Raw genomic sequence first — 12,536 nt, forward strand, 5'->3', positions numbered from 1 at the left:
GAGGGGGGAGACAGGGAGGCAGATATTCATGTATCTCCACCAGTCAAAGATAGTTGTTATATCTAGGTCTGTCAGTGGGTTACACCTCTGATTGAACAATTCCAAACTTATAACGCTTATGATTAACATTATTAAAAAAAATGTATAAATGCAAAAAGAAAAAGGGGGCATGGGATAGGGGTTTTCTAAGGGGGGGAATGGGGAAAGGGGATGGCATCTGAAGTGTAAATAAAATATCTAATAAAAAAAATAAGTATGGCCTTGAATGTCAGGTTGAATCAGGGCTCCCGTATACTTTAAGTGAAGCCCACTCCTCTTCAAGAGGTTGTGGTTGAGCATAGATGAGGTCTTAGGGAAGAAAGAAGTAGGATGGACATTTAAAGAAAACCTTGTCTTAAATGGTGATAGCAAAATTGCCAGAAAGAACCAAGGGCTCAGGGCTCAGGGCTCAGGGCTCAGGGCTGCAGGTCATACTAGTCTGGACCATTTGTGGCCGTGATGTACTTAGAGTTAAGTCAGTACCCTTCCTGGCCCCACCCAGGCTCAGCATCATTGCACTTAATTTTGCTCTGCTAGTTTCCTCATGTGTCCTGGTCTTTTCTATATGGAAGGACTTTTCTATTTAAGTCTGTGGGCTCAGCTTCTGCCAAGGCCTCTCATGAAGCCTTGTGAGCCCTTCCTGGTTTAGGACTCAGGAGAGAATGGTGTCTGCTATCTGGGCAGTCTGATTCCTATGGATGTTGGATAAATTGTGCTTGACATAGAGCATTTCTGATGTTGCTTGGAGTCAGAGAGAGGATGTGACAGGCTGGGTTCCTGTAAAACTAACACGCCTTGTTCATCTATCCACCGCCCTTCGGTGGCCTTTCCTCAAATTCCTTTGCAGATGAGTAATTTTTTTTTCCTTTTGTGCTTAATGATGCCTTTGGTCACTCAAGACTACTTCCTTCACATTTGACACCCGTGCCCTTCCTGTGGGAGAGAACTTTGCTACCCGGGTCTCAGATCTTCTGTTGTATGGAATCTTCTTAAAAAGTAGACAGCCGAGGAAGAAAGGGAGAAAGACCAGGCTAAAAAGGACACACTGGGGAAGCAAACTGCACAGGCAATGAGGATGAAGGTGGGTAAGTCTTTGAGGTCAGAGGTATGGGGTATTGGAGATGTATTCTCAACAGGTTGAAGCTGGGGTGAGACAGCTGGGAAGGGGGAAGTATTTCACTAATAAACTGGCTACCCTTGAGAAACATAAGTATAAAAATGGAACTTAAAACACTTCTCTTTGAAGCTGGACTTTTACTTGAAGATGACTTTGTAGAGATTGAGGGCTTCTGAATGCATCAGAGTTGAACATCATTTACTGCCTCTTGTGCTAGGCACCGAGGGACTGAATGTGAGCAAAACCAGACTCTTGATTAGGAGGCACAAGTGGAATTCAGTGAGGTTACAGTTCTCAGTGTTAAGGCCTAGGTAACTGTTACCTGGCTAGCCTGTCATTTTGTTCTGTTACTAATATTATAAGGAAATTTTCTCATATGTTGTTTATTAGACAAGACAAGTCCCATCCTGGTAGACAAGTTAAGACATGAATATTAGACAAGGCAAATTCCCTGCCACAGTTGAATACCACAACCAATGGGAACAGGATAAATGTACAACAAAGACAGGTTTCTAAGGAAATCTCCTATCCCTAAAGAATGAGTGGTGGAATAACTTGGCACAGATGTTTGTGGATTTAGGCTTAAAAGCCCTATAGGATCTTAACATCACAGCTCCATTCCCAAATCTGTTCTGTGGCCCTGATCAATCAGTCCTGGGATATTTGCTCAATAAACGATCTCTGTCTGACTGAAATCATGCTCATGTGGTTTGTGAGGTGACTCTAGGATCCCAACACTCAGCTTAATGTTTTAGCACTCTGCTGAGGCTGAACTGCACCCTGTGAAATTCTGTGTGATGGGCAGACTGGGAAGATCACTTCCAGCACTTGAGTGAAAGGCAGAATTTTTGGGAGAGGGTCTCCTCTTCTTTCCTGTCTTTGAAGAGTTTGGGAGCTGAGTCATTTGCTTTTGGGAGGGTCCAGATTATGCCTTGAGGATACACTTTGTAGAGGGAAGCTCAGCATGGTAGACCCATCACTCCAGGGTGATCCTTGTCCACCCCTACTCTGCAAGCACACTGGGTCACTGAAATGATGCTTAAAATGGTTGCAGAAGCTCGCCTTGACTTAAATACATAAAAAGAGTATGTCAGTCCCTTGAATAGGGTCAGTGAGAACAATGGCTTGTTAGCTTAACTTAGCTCTGTACTTGGATAAGAAATGTTACTCAGAGAAACTGGCAATTTGTCTATGCGTATGTGTGGTGTGTGTTTGATAGGGTCTCACATAGCCCAGGCTGGCCTCAACTATATGCCTGAGGATGATACTGAACTTCCTGAGGAGGAGGATCTTCCTGCTTCTACCTCCTTAGTGCTGGGATTATAAGCATGTATCATTAGAGCTGGCTTATGTGGTTTGGAGACTTTGTGCATGCTAGGCAATCACTTTACCAACTGAGCTACATTCTCAGCCAGTAGTTCTGTCTTTATAGAAAGTGTACAATCCACCCTGCTCTCATCTGTGTATGTGTATATCTCATAGACTATGAAAAATGACAAAATTCAGCATATGGATAAACAGGGCCTACTGAACATAACAGTGTCCTGGCTAGTGTATGTTAACTTGACATAGCTAGAATCATCAGAGAAAAGGAAGCATCAATTGATAAATGTGTTTATGAGATTGGCCTAGGTAAGCCTGTAAGGCATTTTCTGGGAGGACCCAGCCCATTATGGATTGTGCTGTCCCTGGGCTGGTGTTCTTGGGTTCTATCAGAAAGCAAGCTGAGTAAGCCACAAGAAGCAAGCTAGTACGCCCCCCCCCCCCACCATGGCCTCCGCAGAAGCTCCTGACTCCAGGTTCCTGTCGTGCTTGATTTCCTGCCCTGACTTCCTTTGGTGACGAACTATGCTATGGATGTGTAAGCCGAATAAATCATTTTCTCTCCAAGTTGCTTTGGTCAAGATGTTTTATCATAGCAATAGTAACCCCTAATTAAGATGGATAGTGATCTCTCTCTGCTTAATACTAATTAGTCCCCTTTGTTTATCTTTAGTTTTTACACATCTGTTAATATTCTGGTTATATTTTCTCCTCGTTTATATATTGTAAATGTGTGTATATAATTCTAGGGTTCTTTACATTGCTCTCTACAGGATAATATGACTTCATTTGCTTTCATCCTTTTAGGTGTTACGGTAGTTATTTAGGAATGTAAGTTTTGGGACCAGGGACCTAGGAGCGAATACCAGCTTTGTTGTTTATTTATTTTTTTTTTTAATTTTTAAATGTAGACTCATTATGTAGCCCAGGATGGCTTCAGACTCATGATGTGTTTGCCTCAGTGTCCCGACCACTGGAACTCATGTGTCTGCCATTGTGCCCCAGTATTCAGCTTGACTTTTGGATAGCTTTGAGTTCTAGTTTTTTAACATTATTTCAGCTCTCAAGTCTATGGAAATATACTGGACTATGTGGGTTTGCTGCTAATCATAGGACTAAGAATCAGTAAACAGAACTTAATATTTTCTGTAGAATGATCACTGTTCTTCTTTTACGTGAAGTATAGAGAAGTAAGAGGAGTCACCTGTAGTAATACTCTTCCATTCCTGGATTTCCCCCCATATAAGGCTGACTAGCCTTTTCCCACAAGAACAGGCACTAATCAATGTACCCCTCTCAATGGAAGACCTTATGACTTATTAGTGTGATGGGGATTCTCCTTTCATGCTTCCCAAAGGATGAAATACAATGTCATATATTGGCTCCAGCTTGCCACTCTAACTCTGCTCAGTTGTTAGAGCTTATTCACTCTCTCCTATCCAGCTGACCAGTCAGTGCTTCATGGGGACTGATTTCTTGCACTGCTGGAAGCAAATACTGTTCTCTCTCTCTCTCTCTTACTGTTCTGCTCACACCCACAAAAAGTACATATTGAAAGCAAATGTTGGCTAAGTTGGTTGTTCAAAGAGCTGATAGTTTCACAATGAAGGGAGTGATCTTTATCAAATACATTTGGGTTCTGCCAAACACATGCTTTACTGCTGGGTGTGTTCTTTTCACACACATAACCCACTTTTATCAGGACTAGGGATCAGCCAGGTTTTCATAAGACTTAGCTTCCATCCTGGATACTGGTGTGCACCTTTGTTCATTAAGTTGGGACAGAACCAAGCAGGAGGGAATCAAGTGTGTTTGGACAATTGAAGGACTTCAATTTTACAATGGTGGACTTTTCCAGATGGGAAGCTAGGTGTCCTGGCTTCCCAGAAAAAAGAACTGTTTTCTTGTTGTCTGGCAAGATTGCCAATGCCCTTTAGCTATTCCTGCCATCTCCGCTCAGTCCTTTGCCTTTCATCCTATCAGGAAACCCATACTGGTTCCAAGAATCTGATGCATACTCATTTACTGAAGGCAATACCCTCCCTTGCAAATAGATTTATGAATCTACTTGCAGAAAGTAGTTCAATAGTTAGGGATGGGGCCCCCCAAATCCCTCCCTCCTTCATTCTTGTCTGGCTGTCAATAAACTTATTCCTATACAGATTCAGTGTAGACATCTGCTCTGTTGACAGTTTGGGATTGCAATAGCTCTGTATTGCTGGAAAGTTTTGTTAACAGACCAGTTGGTAACATAACACCATGTTGCTGATCAGTTACCTATTATTATGGAAACAAATTACCCCCAAGCCCAGAGGTATCAAAAGACTAAATATGTATTTATTATCTTTCACAATGCTTGTAGGTCAGAAATCGAGGGGCAGTTTAGGTCTGTGAATCAGGCTTGGAGTCATACAATCAGAAACGAAGTTGTAATTAAAATGTTGGTTGGGCTATAATCATCTAAAACTTCCATTGGGGTTGGATGCTTCTATCCAAGAGAACTTACTCACATGTCCAATTTGGGCTTGCAATTAGTGGAAACCCTCTGTTCTTCATCTTTGCAGTCTCTCTAGAGGGCTGCTTAGATGTTCTCATGGCATCACTGGCTGCTGTCTGCAGAGAGTGATCCAAGAGTCACTTTGAAAGGTACAGTGTCTTTCATGATCTAGTGCTAGAAGTTTCTAATGGTGACACAGGACAGCCCATTTAGTATGTGAAGAGATCTCACTCTGGTGTGTAAAATTCAGGAAATTACTGATTAAGGGAACCCTGAAGATTCACTGTCATGTCTTGCTTTCGTTTACACATTTTAAGTAAAGTTTTTTTTTCCCTCACTATCTAATCATTTAATCAAGGAGAACAAGATTCAGTCTTGATTATACCCGTGTAGAAATCTTCCAACATGAACTTCACCTAGCTAGAGCTATGGGTGACAAAGGACTCTTAGCACTGAGGGATATTGCAGAAGTAAAATCTTGCCTGCCAACTTTTGTTTATGGGATATGAATACATAAGAATATGTACCTAGGACTGGTGACACCTTTAGTCTCAGCACTTGGGAAGCAGAAGTAGGCGAATTTCTGTGAGTTCAAGGCCAGCCTGGTTTACAAAGCAAGCCCAGGACAGCTAGGGCTACATAAAGAAATCCTGTTTTGAAAAACCAAACCAAGCCAAACCAAATCAAACCAAACCAAACCAAACCAAAATAAATGTACCTAAAGAATAGTTGATTCTCTCTCTCTCTTTCTCTCTCTCTCTCTCTCTCTCTCTCTCTCTCTCTCTCTCTCTCTCCCTCCTTTCTCTCTCTCTTTCTCTCTCTTGTGTGTGTAGAATTTTTTGTCTCCTCTGTGTATACCAAGAGATCTTGGTGTATGTACTTGAGAAAAACTGAGATAATCATTCCTTAGAAAAGAGGAAAGTGAGGAGCCATTAGATCCTTTTCACTTTAGAACCAGGTATCTGTTTCTAGGTCTGGTATTGGCCCAGTCTTTACAGTGTGCCTGGTATAATAGCTTACAGATAGCTGGTTAGAAAGGAAGTGGGTCAAACCTCATTATATGAGAAGTCAGATTCTTGGGCTTTAAATTTCTGTTTTAAGCACAGATCCAGCAGAGAGCTCTCTCCTCTCTCCTCCATGCTTAGGGTGTAGTTTCTGTTGGATGATTGGTTCTATGCTCCCATTGCTCATGAGGCTGCAGACTTCTGAAGGTTTGCTTGGGACTGGAAGAGTCCAAAATGGTTTGTCTATGTGTATGATATGTTCATGCTGGCTCCTGGCAAACCAAGCAAACCTTAGTTCTTCACTATGTGAATCTTGTGGAAAGCTTCTTGTGTGACAGTTTAGCTCTTCTCCAGCTATCCAGAAGAGTAAGGTGGCTATAGTATCCTTTATGATGTAGGCTTAGAACTGATCCTTTATCATTTCTGAATCATTATTGGTTACATTGGACAGACTTACTCATTACTTTTTAGGATAAGAAGGGGTTATATGGTAGCATAAATTTTAAGATCCAAGAATCATTGGCAGCCATCTTGGAGGTTGGCATCTATGAACAAATGTACAAGCATATAAAATGCTTGAATGAAGACCCTTAAATGAGGTTATATATTCAAGTGGCTAAAAGAATGGCCATTTTCTAGAGACTATATTACTCTTCTTTTCCACAATAAGGAGTACAGAACTGAGGCAGTGATTTGTCCATTCTTTCAATAAATGTTTACCGAGTTCCTAAACATGTACTGCCAGTTGATCCAGAGTCTCTACAGTGGGCAGCTTGCTAAGGAGGGTTCCCTGGGAGCGTAATAAGGATCCAGGCAGACAATTCAGGAAGTAAAGCTGCCTTGATTCACAACCAGCCTGGGATATTTGTCATTCATTCTAATAATTCTTTTAAGTAGGGGCCTCAAGTTATGATAGCAGACTGAACAATGTTTCTGCCCTTTGTTTGTTTGTTGGCTAATGACTTCATTTCATGAGTTCTGGTAAATGGATCGACTGCCCTCTCCCATCTCTCTCTGGTCATAATTCTTTCTGTTCCCATTTTAGTTGGAGACAGGTGCCCTCCAAGCCACAGTCTCTGCATTTATCAAAGCTAAATGGCTTGTGGCTGCCACCGTCATATTTCTAAAAGCAAGCTGCTCTTGCCTTTTGCAGAGTGCCTAACCTGAGTAGGAAACTTGATTAATATACAGCTTCTCTCTTCCCTCCAGTTATTTATGTCTTGGCCAAAATTCTTAGTTGCTGGCATCATGAGAAGTCTGGCCTTCCTAAGTGGAAGGGAATATATTGGCGGAGAACACAAGAGTTCTCAGAGTTAGTGGGTTGCTTGATAATAGGCGAAAACCCACAGTGTTGTCTTGGGTGTGACACATCATGTCCTTGTGGCTGTGTGAGCAGGTGTCTTCCACTTCCCTTCCTGTCTCTGTCCCATATCACGTAGATTCAAATGCCTTGGCTAAGGTCAACACAGAGTTCACAGTACACGAGAGAAAAGAAGCAGAGTCTGCTCTGTTTTATTCCAAGCAAATATTTCTCACGTTTCCCAATTCCCTATATGCTTTTTAATGCTACTGTTAGTATACTGTGGGGACCAAACCTTTGGAGTTCTCAGTGAGGAATGAATTCCACCTCAGGGCTCAGGCTTTACCCAAGCCTTGTGTTTTCCGTGCATAAGTGTCCTCCCCACCCCCCAAATCGGCAAGCAGCCACGAGAAGTGTTTCATTTAGATATTATATTAATTTACCAATAATTATCTTCAAATGACATTTATTGCAGAAAATTAGATTAATTAAGCACAAGCAGAAAAATATTGACAGCTGCCCTCTGGGTTTTTTTTTTTTTTTTTTTTTTCATGAGCATTTGATTTATCAACGAATCTTTCGTTTGTTATTTCGAGTGCTGTGCAGTCTTTGAAAAACACAAGCTGTGGTGCCGAGAAGCAGTGTGACTTCCTCAGTAGCTCATCCAGGGAAGAACTCACTGTGATGACTTTTTCTCCAGTCCAGCCTTGTGTCTTGCTGCAGCAGGCACACTGGCAATTCTGGCTTTGGGTACTTTTTTATACTCATTGCTCTGTCTTCCATTTTTCAGCTTCCCTACCCATGTTGGCTGGCCTTACTCCCTAGTAGGGTGTTGTCCTGTCCTGCCTCTACCTTGCCCCAGGATCCCACAGCTTCTTTCAGAAGAGCACTGGGTTCTCATTGGCTTAAGAGGCCTTTGGGGGTCCCAAATGCCTGCCTGTTCCCCCCAAACCTAGTCCCTGCCAAGCAAGTATCCAGGTCACAATGATTATTCTTCAAACAACTGAAAGAATAAAAGCGCAAATGAATGTTGTCTTAGTTTGTTTCAGCTGCTGCAACAAAATGCCAGAAGCTTTTCGTGGCTTATAAGCAGAAAAAAACAAAAAACAAAAGACATCATTCATTCAAGTCTGGAAGGCCTATATCAGTGGCTCTTCCCTTCTCCAGTTTTAAATAGATTTCAAAATTTTAAATTACTCATGTTTGTTATTCTACACAAAGAGGCAACTTTCAGCATGATGTTTTCGTACATGTGGATTGGATGTAAAAACGTCATGTATTTGAGCAGTTGTTCCCTAAGTGATGGTACTGTTTGAGAGACTGTGGAGCTTTTAGGATGCGGGAAGTGGGCCACTGAGGTGTTAGCCTTAGACGTTATGGTCCAGACCCCTTCTGACCCCAGTCTTTCTGCTTCCTAGTCAAAGCCATGAGACACGCAACCACTGCATGCTCCTGTGATGAGCTCTTCTGCCACCATGCCCATCTCTACAAATCATGAGTCCAAGTAAGTCCTTTGTTCTCAAAGTTGCTTCTGTCAGGTGTTGTTACAGAGATGAGAAAAGTAATTAACACACATGTTGTATTCTACATCGATCACAGTCATCCCTCTTTTACCTGGTTTGCATCCTCCTCCTGTTGGCACCCTTTACCTTCATGTTCTTTTTCTTTTTTGAGACATAGTCTAATGTAGCCCAGGTTAGCCTTGAACTTACTGTATGACCTCGAGGCCCTAACTATTTGGCCTCCATCTCCCAAGTACTAGTATTGCAGATGTGCACCACCATGCCTAACTTTTAAAAAAATCTATAATCTATATATAAAATTTGTGTGTGATATTCATCTCTCAGAGCTTGGCTTAGTTTGATTTCTAAGATGATCTCCACTTTTATTTTATTTTTCTGAAAATGATATATTTCCCCTCCTTTATAGCCAAATGACATTCAGAGTAGATGAGGGTGGGGGTTGCACACTTTTTCTTGAGGCTGAGGATTACTTGGCAATGCCTAGTGGCATTTTAGGTGACCATAGGTGGGAGGTGTGTGGTAGTAATTGACATCTGCATATGCAAGAGGATGCATGTGACATGCCTCCTGTGTGGATGTCAGAGGACAACTTCCGGTGTTGGTTTTAACCTTCTACCTTGCTTGAGACATGGTCTGGTCTTTTGTTGTTCACTGCTGCATATGCCAGGTTAGCTGGCCTGCCAGCTTCTGGGAATCTTCTTATCTCTTTCTCCTATGTCGCTATAAGATGGTTGGGATTGCACATTACTGTGCAGGATTTATGAGGGTTTTTGAAGTTCATACTCAGGTCCCCATATTCTCTCTCTCTCTCTCTCTCTCTCTCTCTCTATATATATATATATATATATATATATATATATATATATATATATATATATATATATATAGCATCTTATTCATGGCACCAGCTCCCTAGCCCAAGATGCATACACATTCTTCCTCTCTTGTACTTTCTTTTTTCCTATTATCAATTTGTAGACTAAGAGGGTTATGACTCGGTTCTATGGCTATAAAGACAGCATTTTATTTCACCATTTCTATGTTTTCTAACCTCAGAACTCACAGCCCCAGGCCTCTCATCCCGCAGCATAAAATCCGTGAGATTTAAACGTGTGCTATAATGTGCCTTGTAAAACATACACAATATGATTGGACAAGGTCTGTTTTCAATGCCCTCTTCTGAACCAAATCGTCAGGCAGTAATTCAATTTTGAGGCCTTTCCCCTATTAAAATATGTGTAAGATGACACATGGGCCCTGACTAACGTGGAACCTTCTTAGCATCAGGTATTTTCTTCTTTGGGTAATGGGCTTTATTTTATACACGCAGACACAGACGCAGACACACACACACACACACACACACACACACACACACACACACACACACACACTCCTATGTGTGCATGCATGCAAAATAGCATAGAGCATCTAAGGAGACACAGTTGCACTTGATGCTTTTGTTTGCCTTGGAAAAATGTCAGACCAGATGTTGCTGACATTGATATAATAATTATTATATCAGCTTTATTTTGGGGTTAATGGATTATTATAGTGCTATGGAAAATTGTTTCATAATAAATGTTGAATTTTATTTTTTTCTGAACCCTTTCTCTGCTACATTTACTTTCAAATGATACACAGATTTAAAAAAAAAAAAAAAAAAACAGGCCACCAAGGTCTGTCTCATTTTCTTCACCACTTGTAACTCTATAGAAACCTCTGAATTGGTTATGAAGTTGAACTGGGTAAAGCTCCATGTGGGGGCTCCCCTGTCCCTCAACAGGGAGGGGAGGGATCATTGTGCAATATGCTTCCCTGCAGTTCATAGGCTTTCAAAATGGCTTGTTCCCATGCAAGTTCAAGTTATTCTTGGTAGGTTGTAATGGCTTCAGTCACTAAGATCAGTCCTTTCAATTCATGAATTATCGAAGACAGTGGCAAAGAATACATCCATTGAAGGGATGTAACTATTTTCAGGGAGCATTCCATATCAATCATGGGGTTCCCCATGCCCATGAGCATCTGAGTATGGGCTTAGGAGCTTCAAAATGGGTCTGAGAAAGACACATGTCATGTGGTAGGACTCTATTCCTCAGTGTCTCCCTATCTTCCTACCGATGCTTCTGAAAGACTCAGGGGACCAGGAAGCGAACTCTCAGGATATGACAGGCAATATGGATTTCAGGAGTACGTTCATAATATCATCCCTGAGTCAGGTCCAGGGTGAGGACCTGGGAGAGTAGAAAACAAGTGTAGTGCTGGAGATTGGCCTTAACGCTTTGTCTGAATTTGGCTCTTCACATCATATGGGAATCTGAATGTTCATATGCTGAGGGTCCCTGTCCCCAGTTGGTTTTTGATTAATCAATAAAGAACCAATGACCAGTGTCTGGGCAGGGTGAAAGAGGTGGGACTTGTAGGATTCCTGAGCAAGAAATGCAGAGGAGAAAAGGAACAGAATTGCCATGATGCAGAAGCAGAGAGATCAGACTTAAGAGCTGCAGGAGAGAAATCATCCAGCAATGTAGGTACAAAGGGGAAGTGCCCCTATGGGAGGGTGCCCAGAAGGAAACAGGGCAGCAAAGATAAAATACAGACTTAGAAAGTGTTAACTCAGGAATACTGGAGGGGAGTATGTGCTAGTCATGGGGAGGTTTGAAAATGCCCAGCCACTGAGCTAGTTAGGCATATTAAAATGTGTGTGTGTGTGTGTGTGTGTGCGCGCGTGTGTGGGGTGTGTATCCTTTCATTTGAGAATCCAAAGACCTCTGGTGGGTGGCTAGAAGCATGACCGCCCACTGGGAGCTCAAAATGGATTAACAATTCATAGTTACAGTGTAGGCTTTGACTTGAAGTCACTGCGACCCTGTTTCAGAGTCTGTGTATCTCATAGTCTATAACTCCAGCATGGTGTCATCCAGGGATCTTACCTTTGATGATTGTAAGTCTACCATCATGGTTAAGCAAAAGTGAACAGGAAGAACCAGGGACTACCATGCCATTCCTTAGGTTCCTTCTTGTTACTATGGGATGCGTCTGCCACTACTTACAAGTGATATTTTTGTGCAATGCCAGTGGGAATGACTGCCACAAAAAGCTATTTCCATCATGAGACATGTCTATGCTCCATTCTGGGAATCACAAAGGTTGCTTGATGACTTACTGGAGGCATGTTCTAGAAACCTATAAATCCCAGATTTTTTGCTAGATGTCACCTAGACACCCTGGTATATTTTGTTGAAAGGACTCTATGTGTAAAGTATCTACCCTAGTTTTGTTTTCCAGAACATTTGTCATTAGCATATTTATAAAGGAAATCAGATTGGACTTTCTCTCTGTCTCTCTGTGCTAGTAATAGACAATAGGGTCTTGAACATAGTATACAATCACTCTACAACTGAATTACATCTCCAGCCATTTCCAAGGTGATGTGATATATATATATATATATATATATATATATATATATATATATCTATATATGTATATATTCTACATACATTTTATATGTACATCCCATATATTTTTTATATATTTCCACATATATTTCATATATATTCTCTCTTATTTCAGAGAGAGAGAGAGGGAGAGAAAAATATGAATTGTTGGCTCAGTCTGTCCTCTCTAGTAATTGACTGTAAGTGTCTGCCACTGGTTTCTATGGAGAGAGCTGGAGCAGGAGGTTAAGTCAACAAGTGTTGCCTCTAGGCATCTGTGTACAAGTCTGAGC

At 41.6% G+C, this 12,536-nt stretch overlaps 1 long non-coding RNA gene across 2 annotated transcripts in view; it reads left to right on the forward strand.

Moving 5' to 3' along the window:
• LOC143441776 (uncharacterized) overlaps positions 1-12,536 on the forward strand; it is an 87,862-nt gene that overhangs the window by 21,240 nt on the left and 54,086 nt on the right. The window contains exon 3 of one of the 2 annotated variants that reach the window (XR_013109452.1): positions 8,699-8,784. The exons of the other annotated variant lie outside the window; for it this stretch is intronic. This is a non-coding gene — a long non-coding RNA (uncharacterized LOC143441776). The remainder of the gene's footprint in view (positions 1-8,698; positions 8,785-12,536) is intronic. 2 annotated transcript variants of the gene reach the window in all.

The sequence above is a fragment of the Arvicanthis niloticus genome, chromosome 3, assembly GCF_011762505.2.
Source record: "Arvicanthis niloticus isolate mArvNil1 chromosome 3, mArvNil1.pat.X, whole genome shotgun sequence".
NCBI classification, from domain to species: Eukaryota; Metazoa; Chordata; class Mammalia; order Rodentia; family Muridae; genus Arvicanthis; species Arvicanthis niloticus.